Genomic DNA, 12,460 nt, shown 5'->3' with positions numbered 1-12,460 from the left:
TAAATTAGTTCAACCATTGTGGAAGACAGTGTGGCGATTCCTCAGGGCCTTAGAAATAGAAATTCCATTTGACCCAGCAATCCCATTACTGGGTATATATCCAAAAGACTATAAATCGTTCTACTATAAGGACACATGTACACGAATGTTCATTGCAGCACTGTTTACAATAGCAAAGACCTGAAATCAACCCAAATGCCCATTGATGATAGACTGGTTTGGGAAAATGTGGCACATATACACCATGGAATATTATGCAGCAATCAGAAATGATGAGTTCGTGTCGTTTGTAGGGACATGGATGAATCTGGAGAACATCATTCTCAGCAAACTGACACAAGAACAGAAAATGAAACACCGCATATTCTCACTCATAGGCGGGTGATGAAAAATGAGAACACATGGACACAGAAAGGGGAGTACTAAACACTGGGGTCTATTGGGGGGAAAAGGGGAGGGCCAGTGGGAGGGGGAGGTGGGGAGGGATAGCCTGGGGAGAAATGCCAAATGTGGGTGAAGGGGAGAAAGCAAACAAAACACACTGCCATGTGTGTACCTATGCAACTGTATTGCATGCTCTGCACATGTACCCCAAAACCTAAAATGCAATAAAAATTTTTTAAAAATATGAAAAGTTGCTATTTTTCCAACCTAGATATGCCCCTCAAGTTCCACAAACTCTAATTTTTCATATACTCTCAACTTAACCTGCTCATTTAAATGACTGCTAGTCAGTAGCCAGTGCTAGATATAAAAAATATCATTTACTTCCTGGGCACTCAGAATAGAGTAACATCTAATCACCAAGCGCATTATACTTTCTAAGTCATCCCCATACCTTCTCCATTTGCTTTTTCTATCTTTTATCTGTTCTTAGAGACTAGTCTCTAAGTCTCTAGGTTTCCACTCTCTTTTTTGTCTTATCCGCAGAATACATATTACTGTCAGAGTGGTAATTAAAAATTGATCACAACTCTCTTCTGTTTAAAAATCATCAGTGGCTCCTCAACAGCTTATGGAATTAACCCACAAGGGCCTGTCCTAAGTGGTCCCAGCCCCATTCCCTGCTACTCATTCCCACGCACCTATCCAGGACACAAGATTTAAAATCCTAGATAGATGGCTATGTTCCACCTATTCCATTTTATTCTTCCCTCAGGAGCCAGTCCAAGAGTTTTTCACCCACAATCGCTTTTCTTAAACCTCCAGAGGAGTTACTCTCATCATGATTTGACATAACCACCTTCCCCCAACCCATGAGCATTTTATTCATCTTTCTACTCCCATATTTAAACCAATGGGGCACGTGGTAGGTAATCAATAAATACTTATTCCGTTGTTATGCACTCTTTCTCTATTCCTTACTTTAGAAAGAAGAGAACAGGAAGGGTGAGAAATAGTCCAAAATGAAATAAAAAGAAAAACTCACACAGTTATGTAATGAGTTCTTCCTTTCACTGTTTATTATCATTTTCTAAATCTCATTTTATTAATTTTAATTTATGTAGTAAATCAAATGTTTTACTAATTTGTGTACTTCCACTTCACTTTGCAATTTAGGAGTATTTCAATGGTCAGAGAAAATGAAAGTATTGTCAATTCTGAAAATTAGAATATTGCTACCAAGTTTTAAATTAGGTCATAACTTTTCTAAAAACCCGAAGTAGATACTAGGGGCAATGCATTATAAGAGCTAGAGTTGCCATGTAAATAAAAATACTTCAGGTTGGGTGTGGTGGCTCACACCTGTAATCCCAGAACTTTGGAAGCCCGAGGCAGGCAGATTACGTGAGGTCGGGGGTTTGAGACCAGCCTGACCAACATGGAGAAACCCTGTCTCCACTAAAAATACAAAATTAGCCGGGCATGGTGGCACATGACTGTAATCCCTGCTACTCAGGATGCTGAGGCAGGAGAATGGTTTGAACCCAAGAGGCAGAGGTTGCAGTGGGCAGAGATCATGCCACTGCACTCCAGCCTGGGCAACAAGAACAAAACTCCATCTCAAAAAAACCCTTCAAATTAACGTTCTTGGTCTGCAATATTTCTCATTTGAAAACTTTTCTACTCTTGGTTCGTGGACTTGTCTATAGCTTGCTGTGTCATAATTAAAGTATCTCTGGGCACCAAAAAAATTTACAAAATGACTACTTTCAACTATGAAGTCAATAAAATTCCTTATATTACAAATATTCTATGATTCTATTATTTCTGCATGGATAATTTACAGGTTATTCAAGCTTTTTACGTAAGGAGAGAGATTATCAAAAAACTATGGAGATGCCCTTCCAGGAATTTCATTTTCATTCTTGTCTGGACATTCTGCTTTTAACAACTTAGTCTTTGTGTATAATGTCTCCACCACTTGGTCTCGTGAAACTAGGCATCCCTATACGTGCATTAGCAACACAAACCACAACAAACTTAGGGTTGCTGGTCCATCCCTTCAGCTCTGCTGATTTTAGGAATTCAGAAATTTAAGAATATGAGAAGTTTTCATTTGCTGAAGAGGAATTAGTATTCCTAGGGGTATACTTCAGGAATTCACTAATGAAATTTCTTAAACGATAATCATTTCCTATTATGTATTCAACTGTGCCCCTTATTATCCTAGACACATTGAATTGAGCTCTCAGAATATTGCCCATAAAATATAGTTGTAATATTAGGACTATATTTAGTTCTAATATTTAATACTAATATTAGAACTATATTTTAGGAGGTCACTTTTAACTTAGTCATCAATGATTTCATGTTTGTAAGCAAATTCTCTGTCAATCATCTTGCCCACTGATGGTCACTGGGGAAAAGGTAAAAGGCTGTTGTTCAAAACTCGAAAAGAACGTTTTAAGTATATGTTTTACCCCAGCGGGTTAGTTACATGTGTATTAAAATGTGAAGGGCAGTATATTATTAATCAAAATATGGTTAAAACTAAGGGTAAGAAACAGGAATCATTTCAACTTCAGATATAAAGTGAATGCTATTTTGATAGGGGCATTTCTTTATAATTAAATATTTTTAAAACATTATTTTAACCAAAAAAGCTTATTCAGAGTACTAAGAGTAATTTGCCTGCTATATATGTATAAACACACACACACACACACACAATTTTCTAAGAAGACACTTAAGACATTCATATCTAATTTAAAAAATCTAATTTGGGGACACAAAGGCTTCCAGGGAAGAATTTGACAAAATAACTTGAAGCCTTGAAGCATGAAAAGCCTAAAAAGAAGAATAATACAAAACAAAACCCCACACGTCAGGGTGTGGAGATGAGCAAATCAGAAACATTTTCCTTATAAAGTCATTAACAACGCAATTACTTTACAATTCACAAAAAATTATGAACTGCATACAACCTATCATGAAAACATTGCTTCCTGTAACTGAGCTGAGGAATTTAGGGATACGTGTCAAAGGTGAAAACATGTTTCTTTTTCAAGCAAAAGAGATGGGTCATGTCATAATGTTCTACTGCAATATCTTCATGGCTCTCTTGCCAAAAGACTGATGTATATTTAATCACTTTATCTAATGGATGTGATTTCTAAAGTCACAGTTACCCATTAGGAAAGCTCTTGCTCTGATTCAGCTGAGTACTCTGATTACATTTCCTGACTTTGTGGTTTCAGAGAAGCAGAGCTGATGGAGAATTCCCTGGCTGGATCCATCAATCTTTGCTATGGACAAGAGAATACAGTAGATCATCCAAGTCATTAGGCTTGAGGGTTGGGTAGATTCATTACATCCAAATCTTTAGAGCCAAGTGCCCATACAATTAACTTTAATTATGATGGAACAGATTTTTTTCCCCAAATTCCTTATCTTCTTGATTAGAATGGAAACAAATCTCATTCTGGAGTTACATATAATTACCATGAAGCTTATCATCATCATACCTGATACCATCTAGAAATATGTGTATGTGCAACATAATGCAATAATACTTGAAAAACATTAAATTCAAGTATAGTGTGACATGTTTACTCTTATAAGATATAGTAAAAAATGTAAGAGAGCTAGACTATATCTAGCTCTCTTTCTCAATAGGCAATAGTCTTTCCTATTGTCTTCATTCTATAGCGCATACTTGAGAAACATGAACAATGTTGAAATAATACTTGATGGCTCTAGAAAATAAGCCCTACACCTGTAAAATGGGAGGGAAAAGTACTATTAAGTTGGTATATTAGCAAATGTGCCTATCATAATGTGAATGACAGTAAGATTTACACTGCCCTATTTTTAACAGCACAACAGAAGATTTATAGTAGATAAATCTATACTGACTTATGGATTTATCTGACTTATAGATAATATCCCTTTAAAGATTGTTCTATTTAATAAAGTTTTACATTATTGTTGTATGCATTCCTTTGCTACAAGACCAGAAGTAAAGCATATCCATTGTGATCTAAATAACAGTTAAAATATAAAACCCCATGGTAAATTAATGATGGTGATCATTTTAATAAACCAACAAATAAAAGCAGAGTGCAGTAAGACTGAAACTAAGAAACCAAATAATGCATTAGCAAAGACCTTACATCCTGTACTGGAGTATAGAAATATCATTTAGGAAAGCAAGCTTCAAGCACAAAACATCAATCATTAATTAAAATACATCTTGCTTTTAGTATATGCACCTTCATTAGATTCTTAATGAATTGATTAAAAATGCTGTCTCCAATGGGTTGCTTTTTTTTCTTAGTTACAGTAACATTGTACGATATATTCCTATATACAGATCAAGATACTTTTCCCACATGCAGCATAGTAAGATATCGAGACTTCCATATTAATCAAACTGAAAAATAAGAGAAGGAATTCCAAATCAGAGCCTATTTTAGAACTCTCAGCACTCAACTGAGAACACATCTCCAGATTTCTGTGCTGCTCCATTCTGTTGCCACCAACAATTGAAAATCGGTGTCATTTTTTGTGCAAGTGAGATGTGCCATTTTAGTGCTTTTCAATTTAGGAGTGTTAGAAATTGTTCAAATAATGAACTGTTTTCTCTCAACCAAGATTTAAAGTTTCCAAGGACAGTATCATTCCATTGTATCTGTTTTTGTTTTGTTTTATTTTTTATTAAAGCATCACAAATTTCTTTAGGAAAAAGAGCTGTGCTGGCTGGGTATGGTGGCTCATGTCTGTAATCCCAGCACTTTGGGAGGCCAAAGTGGGCACACCACTTGAGGTCAGGAGTTCAAGTCCAGCCTGACCAAAATGATGAAACCCATCCCTTCAAAAACACAAAAATAGTGAATCCCTGTCTCAAAAAAAGAAAGAAAGAAAGAAAGATCTGTACTATAAAAAAATGCCTTAAAATACTTTGTTGCATAATACCAAGGAAGTTTGAATAAATTATATAATATTTATTCAATGAACAAGAGACCCCTTCTCTGCAATGGGAAATTTAATAATCTTCCCATGACTAAAAAAAAAAAAATCATCCACAGCTCATCACTATGTACAGAATAACCTGTCATGTGTTTAGTCTGGCATAGAAGATTTTCCTAACCTGATGCTGATACCCTCTTCTGTTCCCATATTTGCAGTCTACATGCCAGCTACATTATTCTACATTTCGTTTCCTCAAAGGCCAGCCAGATGATCCCTGCATAATCATAATGTTCCCTCTGTCTTAGCAGTTTCAACTATCCAGATCACCTGATTACTTGCTTTGTAATATTTGGCTCAATACTTCTTGTATGAAAAGATCTGACTTCACCTCCTTCCTTCCTTCAAATACAAATTCAACTCTTCATCAGCTTCTCTTTCTCCCGTATCTCCAGTCTGCTTTGAGCTGCCAGCAGTCCCCTAATGAAGACTTTTATCCTACTTCTACAGTGCTTCATTTCTTTCATCACCCCGTCTCCTTCAACTCGATTACAAGGTTCACAAACAGGAAATTTGTCTCAGCATCTTTTATAACCAAGGTATAGCATGGTATCTGGCACATCATATAAAATTGTTAAATGCTTGCTGAATGAAGATGGTGAAATACTTCTGACCCAAACACCTGAAGAAGCAAGCTCTCTGATTATCTTGCCTTTAAAATATCATAGATGTCACACTGATTTATAAGACAAATTTAATTATTATTTAACAAAATTATTTGATTTTTAATATTCCAAGAACATCTTCAAATATTTACAATTATGCGTAACTAACACTGATTTTACATCAGATATGCTATCTTTAATTTATGGCACTCTCAATTGCTCTATTTCTCCTCATTTAAAAATTAAAACATCCAAAAACAAAGCAATTTCTATCCTTACATGGAGACTAATATGTGCAAAAAATAAAAAGATTCTATTATTACTACCTGTTTCCCATTTTAGTGGCATCAAAATACAATTTAAAAACAACACTATCTGCTGAGGTTGAATTAAAGTAGCTTTTTTCCCCACTCATAAACAGGAAAGTTCAAAGCTTGGTAAGATTGATGAAAACGGGGACACTACGGTGGACACAAACTAAACTTTAAATTTCTCTAACTTGGGATTATATTAGTCACAGCAGAGCTTAAAAATGCATTAGGCCCATTTTGACATGTTCACCAGTACTTAAGCAACTTAAAATTGTAGATATTTTATTTGAAACATATATTTGATTAAGGATAAATTACCGAATGTTTGAACCTCCAACAAAGTGATCAATTATTTAATTGTTTTAGAAACCTAGGCACAGATACAATCCTAGATGATTGATTAATCCTAACTTAATTTTTGCCATTAAAAGTAGTTAATGCAGTTTGAAGCTTGCATGCAAATAACAGGGAGAGGCTATTCTGAAAAGAGTTCATTTCCATTAAATCCAAGATACGTTTCTTGGCAGAAAGTCGCACATATGACTAATTTGGGGTTACTAATATGGTTGAATATCAACAGCAATTTTTCATTGAGAGAAAATTTAGAAAACACTGAAAATCATAGAAAAATAAATTAACCAATTTAGAGAAAATTACTGATTTTTTTTTTTTCTTTAAGAGTCATCAGAGGCCAGGCGCGGTGGCTCAAGCCTGTAATCCCAGCACTTTGGGAGGCCGAGGCGGGTGGATCACGAGGTCAACAGATCGAGACCATCCTGGTCAACATGGTGAAACCCCGTCTCTACTAAAAATTACAAAAAAAAAAATTAGCTGGGCACGGTGGCGCGTGCCTGTAATCCCAGCTACTCAGGAGGCTGAGGCAGGAGAATTGCCTGAACCCAGGAGGCGGAGGTTGCGGTGAGCCGAGACTGCGGAATTTGATTTTTAAAAAGTTTTCATCTAAAATGTGAATTTCATGAAAGATTTCTCATTCTTCTCTGGTAAATCTCTTTAGTATGTTGATCTTTTTTCTATTGAAATATTCATTACTTCTTTCTTTGCTAAGGGTTTTTTTGTGTGGGTGTGTGCTAAGGATATTGATGCCTTTTCACAAAAATTTCTTTTTTTCTTTTGCCAGTTTGTCATTTTTTAATGTTTGTCTTTACTAAACTTGGTTTTCAAAAATGAATAGAAATATGTAATTATCTTTAAAGGAATTATGCTGTTACTTTATCATTAAAAATATTTACTTTTGTGCATATATATATATTTTTCCTAGTGAGAGGGCAGAGTTTTATTTTCATGACATATTTCTGGGAAACAGAGGCCTAGAAATGAGATTTTTCACACAGTCCCTGGAGTCTTGTCTGAGGCAGGCTGAGGTTGCTTCTTTACCTCAAATGGAGCTACTCAGCTCAACCTCTGCCACTTCTCTTTTCTCAGTGTTTGGGTCATCCACCTCTTCAGAGCTGCTGTACAACATTTTTTGTATTTAGAATTTTGTATAATGAAGTGTTTTTAATGACTCTATTCTAAATAAACCTTATATTAATACTCTACATTTTTACACACATTGTGGTTTGCCAAAAAAAAATCATTCATTCAAGTTGATTCCAGACATAGTTTAGAGGACCTATTATTTATCATCCTAAGCATCAGAGCAGTTAATAACTCCAAGAACAGAAAATTTTTAAGTTGAAAAGTTAGCTCCAAACTGCAAGTTTATGACTCCCATTTTTTTTCCTAAGTAGCATTCTTATATTTATTTTTGAAGACTAAATTTAGCTACAAAACTCAAAAGTATGTATAATGAAAAGTAATTCTCTCACTGTCCCATGATTCCCATCCAAATTCCTGCCCTGTGGACAACCACAATACTAATCCCTTGTGTATCCATCCATGTGGTTTCATCAGCATGTATATATCTACTCATATATTTTCATGCAAATAATTCCCTATATAAACATTGTTTCATACCTTGCCTTTGTCACTTAAAAATCAGAGTTGGAAATCTTTCTGTATTAGTATGTATAAAGCCACTTCTTTTTATAACAGCTTCATAAAGTCCTATTGTATAGCTGTACCCAAATTATTTAGCCATTCTCACACTGTAGAACATTTAGGCTGTTTCCCAAAGCTACAATAATTTATCTTCTGATGATTAGTGGTTTTTTTTTTTAATGTGCTCTTTTGTGCATTCATTTCTGTTTTTATGAATTTTATTTTAAGTTCAGGGGTACATGTGCAGGTTTATTACATAGGTAAACTTGTGTCCTGGGGTTTTGTTGTACGGATTATTTCATCACCAAGGTATTAAGCTGAGTTCCCTTTAGTTATTTTTCCTGATCCTCTCCTTCTTCCCACCCTCCACCCTCCAATGGGCCCCTATGCGTCTTGTTCCTATCTATGTGTTTATGTGTTCTCATCATTTAGCCCTCACCTGAGGACACTCTCATGAATAGTTTCACAGTACACTATTTTATTTGTGAGACAAGTACCTCAGAGTAAAATTGCTGAGTCATAATCATATATGTGTTTTTAATTTGCCATAATAAAAATTGCCAAATTCTTTTATTACCCAGTGTTATACCCACATTGCCACAGCTGAATTTCTACCCTGCCCTAACTCTGCTTATCTTTGAGAAACAAGTAAAATGTTCCATTTGTAACCAGACCAGCTGAGATTGGTTATAACCAAGATAGGTGACTAAAGGACTTCAAGAAGATCTCAGGCATTATTATAATCTCATTTTCATGCTAAATGACACTCCCACAATAGCCATGATAGTTGATAACTGCCATGACAGTGACCAGAAGAAGCCATAAAAGGACAAAAAGGAAGGTGGCACTCTGGTTCCAAGAAGTTCATCACCTATTTCTAGAAAGGATATAAACATTCACTTTTAATGTCAAACTTCTTCCTTAGAGAAACTTTATATTTTAATTCCCTCATTCCTCACTAGTCAAGAAGTTGACTTGTGAGCCACATTGTACTTCTCCATACTTTGGCCAGTGAATAAATCTTACATTGCTTTACGCTCATTTTTTCTGTTTCTTGTATTGACTCTGTAATACCAAACAGGGAAAGATGACACCTTTTGAAGCTACCAAGGAGGTTATTGGTAACACCTTCATAAAGGTCTACCAATCCATACTCTCCCCCAAACAATGTGTCAGGGATTGTTTGCACATACCTTCAACAGAGTGTTTCATATATATATATATATATATGTGTGTGTGTGTGTGTATGAAATACAAAATACAATATACATATATATATTTTTCATCTTTGGGATCCTAATAAGTGGGGAATAAAAACTTCTTAATTCTGACCATTTTAGCTTGCATTTTCTTTTGTGAGTGAGGTTGTGGATCTTTTTGTATCCTTAGATGCCATTCGTGCTTCGTTTTCTGTGCCCTGTTTGTAGTCTTGTCCACTTTTGTGATAGACTATCGGTATTTTATTAATTTAGGAATTTTTAACAAAATAATAAAATCAGCTTTCTTTCCTATGGTGTATAATATAAATATTTTTATAAGTTTGTGATAGACTATCAGTATTTTATTAATTTAGAAACTTTTAACAAAATAATAAAATCAACTTTCTTTCCTGTGGTGTATAATACAAATGTTTTTATAAGTTTGTCATAGACTATCAGTATTTTATTAATTTAGAAACTTCTAACAAAATAATAAAATCAGCTTTCTTTCCTATGGTGTATAATACAAATATTTTTATAAGTTTGCTGTTTTTGTTTCTTTTGGTTTATGGTAGTTTTGACTTTTAAAAACATCTACATTTTAATTAAATTGAATTCGCTATCCCTTCTCCAGTGGCTAATATGTTTTATATTACCTTAGAAAAGAATTTCTACTTCAAGATTTTGAAACAATTCTTGCTTGGATTCTTTGTAGTTCATAAGTGTGATGACTAGGTTTTCACATGCAGGTGTGAGATATTCCTCCCTCAAACACTGTAATGACATTGATATACTATCCATCTCACATGAAAAGAAAAAAGAAAAGAAAACCCTCACATGTTTTCTTCCAGCAGATTTGTGGTTTATATGTTATTTTAAATATTTGATTCGACTAAAATGTATCTTGAGTTAGATGGCAAAGTAGTAATCTGAATTTATTTTTATTCACATGACTCCTCAGGTGTCCCAATGATATCTATCAAATAATATTTTTGCCAACCTATTTAAGATGCTACCTTTATAATTCTCAAATATAACTATGCCTACTTCTAGATATCATATTTTCTTCCAATGAACTATCTATTTAGGTCGTCATACTACTTTAATTACTCTATTTGCATAAAACAGTATTATATATTAGGGTTGGTGCTAATAGATATTACTCTTTTATGTGTATACATTTTTCTAACTGATTAGAATCAGATTATCTAATTCAAAATGAGAACAAGTTTATTTTTATTTTCATTGGGATTGCAATATACTTATAAATTAACTTAAAAGGAACTGCCAACTGCAAGTACTCTTACTCCTTTTATAATACCTCTTCTTTAGATTATAAAAACAAAGTATGCCAAGTATAATATCATAAGAAAAACAGACTGGCTACTCATTTTAAAACCTCTAATGTTAAGTGTATCAATACGTAAGAAATCAAATACTTTTCATTAAATACTTGCCTGATTGTTGAAATCATACCATTGCATCCTTCATAAGTAACATTATGTTAATCATGTAAATAAATTCTTAAAATTATTAGTATTTATTAGAAATGCTTAATTTGGTAGATGGCAAACCAGTTCAATAACTTCAATAAGAGTAGTTTAATATTTCATGTCCTGAAATCATTCAATTTTATGGCACTTTATAATATTTGAACAACTGGTATACAAAACAAATTAAGCTCTATATGCGATCATTTTATATTTAGACAACTGATAGGCACTTATATCTAGATTCCATGATTATTAAAATACTGTGATGTGGGTATTTCATAATACCCTGTAATAATGATTTATGTTATACATTAAGCTAGAAGTTATTCTTACATATAGCCTTTTAAAATATAGTATTCCTCAAGTTTATAAGGAATTAAAGTTTATAATCTTAAGGAGTGTATTACTTTGGGAAACATGAAGATTACTGTCAATATTTACTGGCATATCTGAACGTTTTAATAAAAAATTCATGAAGTCTCATCTATACAGCATGTATGAAGGAAGACAGAAAATACTTCTTAGTTCATATTAAATCCCATCTCTCTGTTAAGCCTTTATTGAGAGCAAAAGTTATCACAGACTTAGATGACCTTTGGCGTCACTAACATATGGCTGAAGAGGTTCTACACTTTTATTTAAATCATTAGAAAGAAAATGTCTTTCCAATATTATACATGTATCCACTTCCCTCAAAACATCAGCATGATTTAGGAGAAAGTACATAATAATGACTTTGGCGCCAGGCAGACTTCAGTTTGAATTTCCTGTTTATTCCATATAATTAGCTCTGCAGCATTATGCAAATTTCCCATAAATGAAAGGGAGAAATATCTCCGTCTTACAAGGTTATCATGTAGAATAGAAATCGTTTCAGTAAATTGCCTACCACAGTGCTTAGGCTAAATAAATAACAGCAAGATTATTATCCATCTTCCCTATAAAGACTGCAGTTTTTAAATAAGCTATGAGTTGGCCAAAAAATGCAAAATCTTACCAAAATCTTATGTGGAGCATATTTGTTACCTAAGTTTTATCTTGTTTGTCGAACATGTTTATGGCTTTAATTTAAAATATAGATCTTCAGTAAAATAATATGACAGCATCACACAGTTGTTAAATTTGTCACTCCAGGGTGACAGAGATGTGGGTTCAAATCCCATCCCTACTGCTTACTAGCTTATGTGATTGGGGAATGTAGTTAACCTCTCTAAAGCTCAGTTCTTATATAGCAAAACAGAGCTGAAAAAAATTATTCTATAAGATCATTTTAATTGAAAAAATGAGACACTACATTTTAATCACTTAGCACATTTTCTGGTACAATTTAAGTACACAATACATTAAACCGTTATTATTAGCAATTTTAGCAATTTTCTTAAAAGTTGATTTTGTATAGCTAAAGCTAATGTTCTTCAGAAAGGAGAATATATTTGCTT

The 12,460-nt window shown here is 33.8% G+C and overlaps 1 protein-coding gene, 1 long non-coding RNA gene and 1 other non-coding gene across 7 annotated transcripts in view; 2 read left to right on the top strand and 1 right to left on the bottom strand.

Moving 5' to 3' along the window:
• The window catches only part of SCN9A (sodium voltage-gated channel alpha subunit 9), a 198,401-nt gene that overhangs the window by 161,331 nt on the left and 24,610 nt on the right, over nt 1-12,460 (bottom strand). The window lies entirely within an intron of this gene.
• LOC144576646 (uncharacterized) overlaps nt 1-12,460 on the top strand; it is a 257,148-nt gene that overhangs the window by 228,139 nt on the left and 16,549 nt on the right. For 3 of the 4 annotated variants that reach the window (XR_013518897.1, XR_013518896.1, XR_013518894.1), the window contains one exon: nt 7,008-9,837. The exons of the other annotated variant lie outside the window; for it this stretch is intronic. This is a non-coding gene — a long non-coding RNA (uncharacterized LOC144576646). Of the gene's footprint in view, nt 1-7,007; nt 9,838-12,460 lie in introns of those variants that run through there. 4 annotated transcript variants of the gene reach the window in all.
• LOC118155187 (small nucleolar RNA U13) lies at nt 10,233-10,335 on the top strand. The gene has a single exon (XR_004745402.2). It is a non-coding gene; the product is annotated as a small nucleolar RNA U13 (small nucleolar RNA).

Source organism: Callithrix jacchus, chromosome 6 (genome assembly GCF_049354715.1).
Source record: "Callithrix jacchus isolate 240 chromosome 6, calJac240_pri, whole genome shotgun sequence".
Taxonomy (NCBI): Eukaryota; Metazoa; Chordata; class Mammalia; order Primates; family Cebidae; genus Callithrix; species Callithrix jacchus.
The sequence above is the reverse complement of the archived record's forward strand: the minus strand, read 5'-3'. Positions and strand labels throughout refer to the sequence as shown.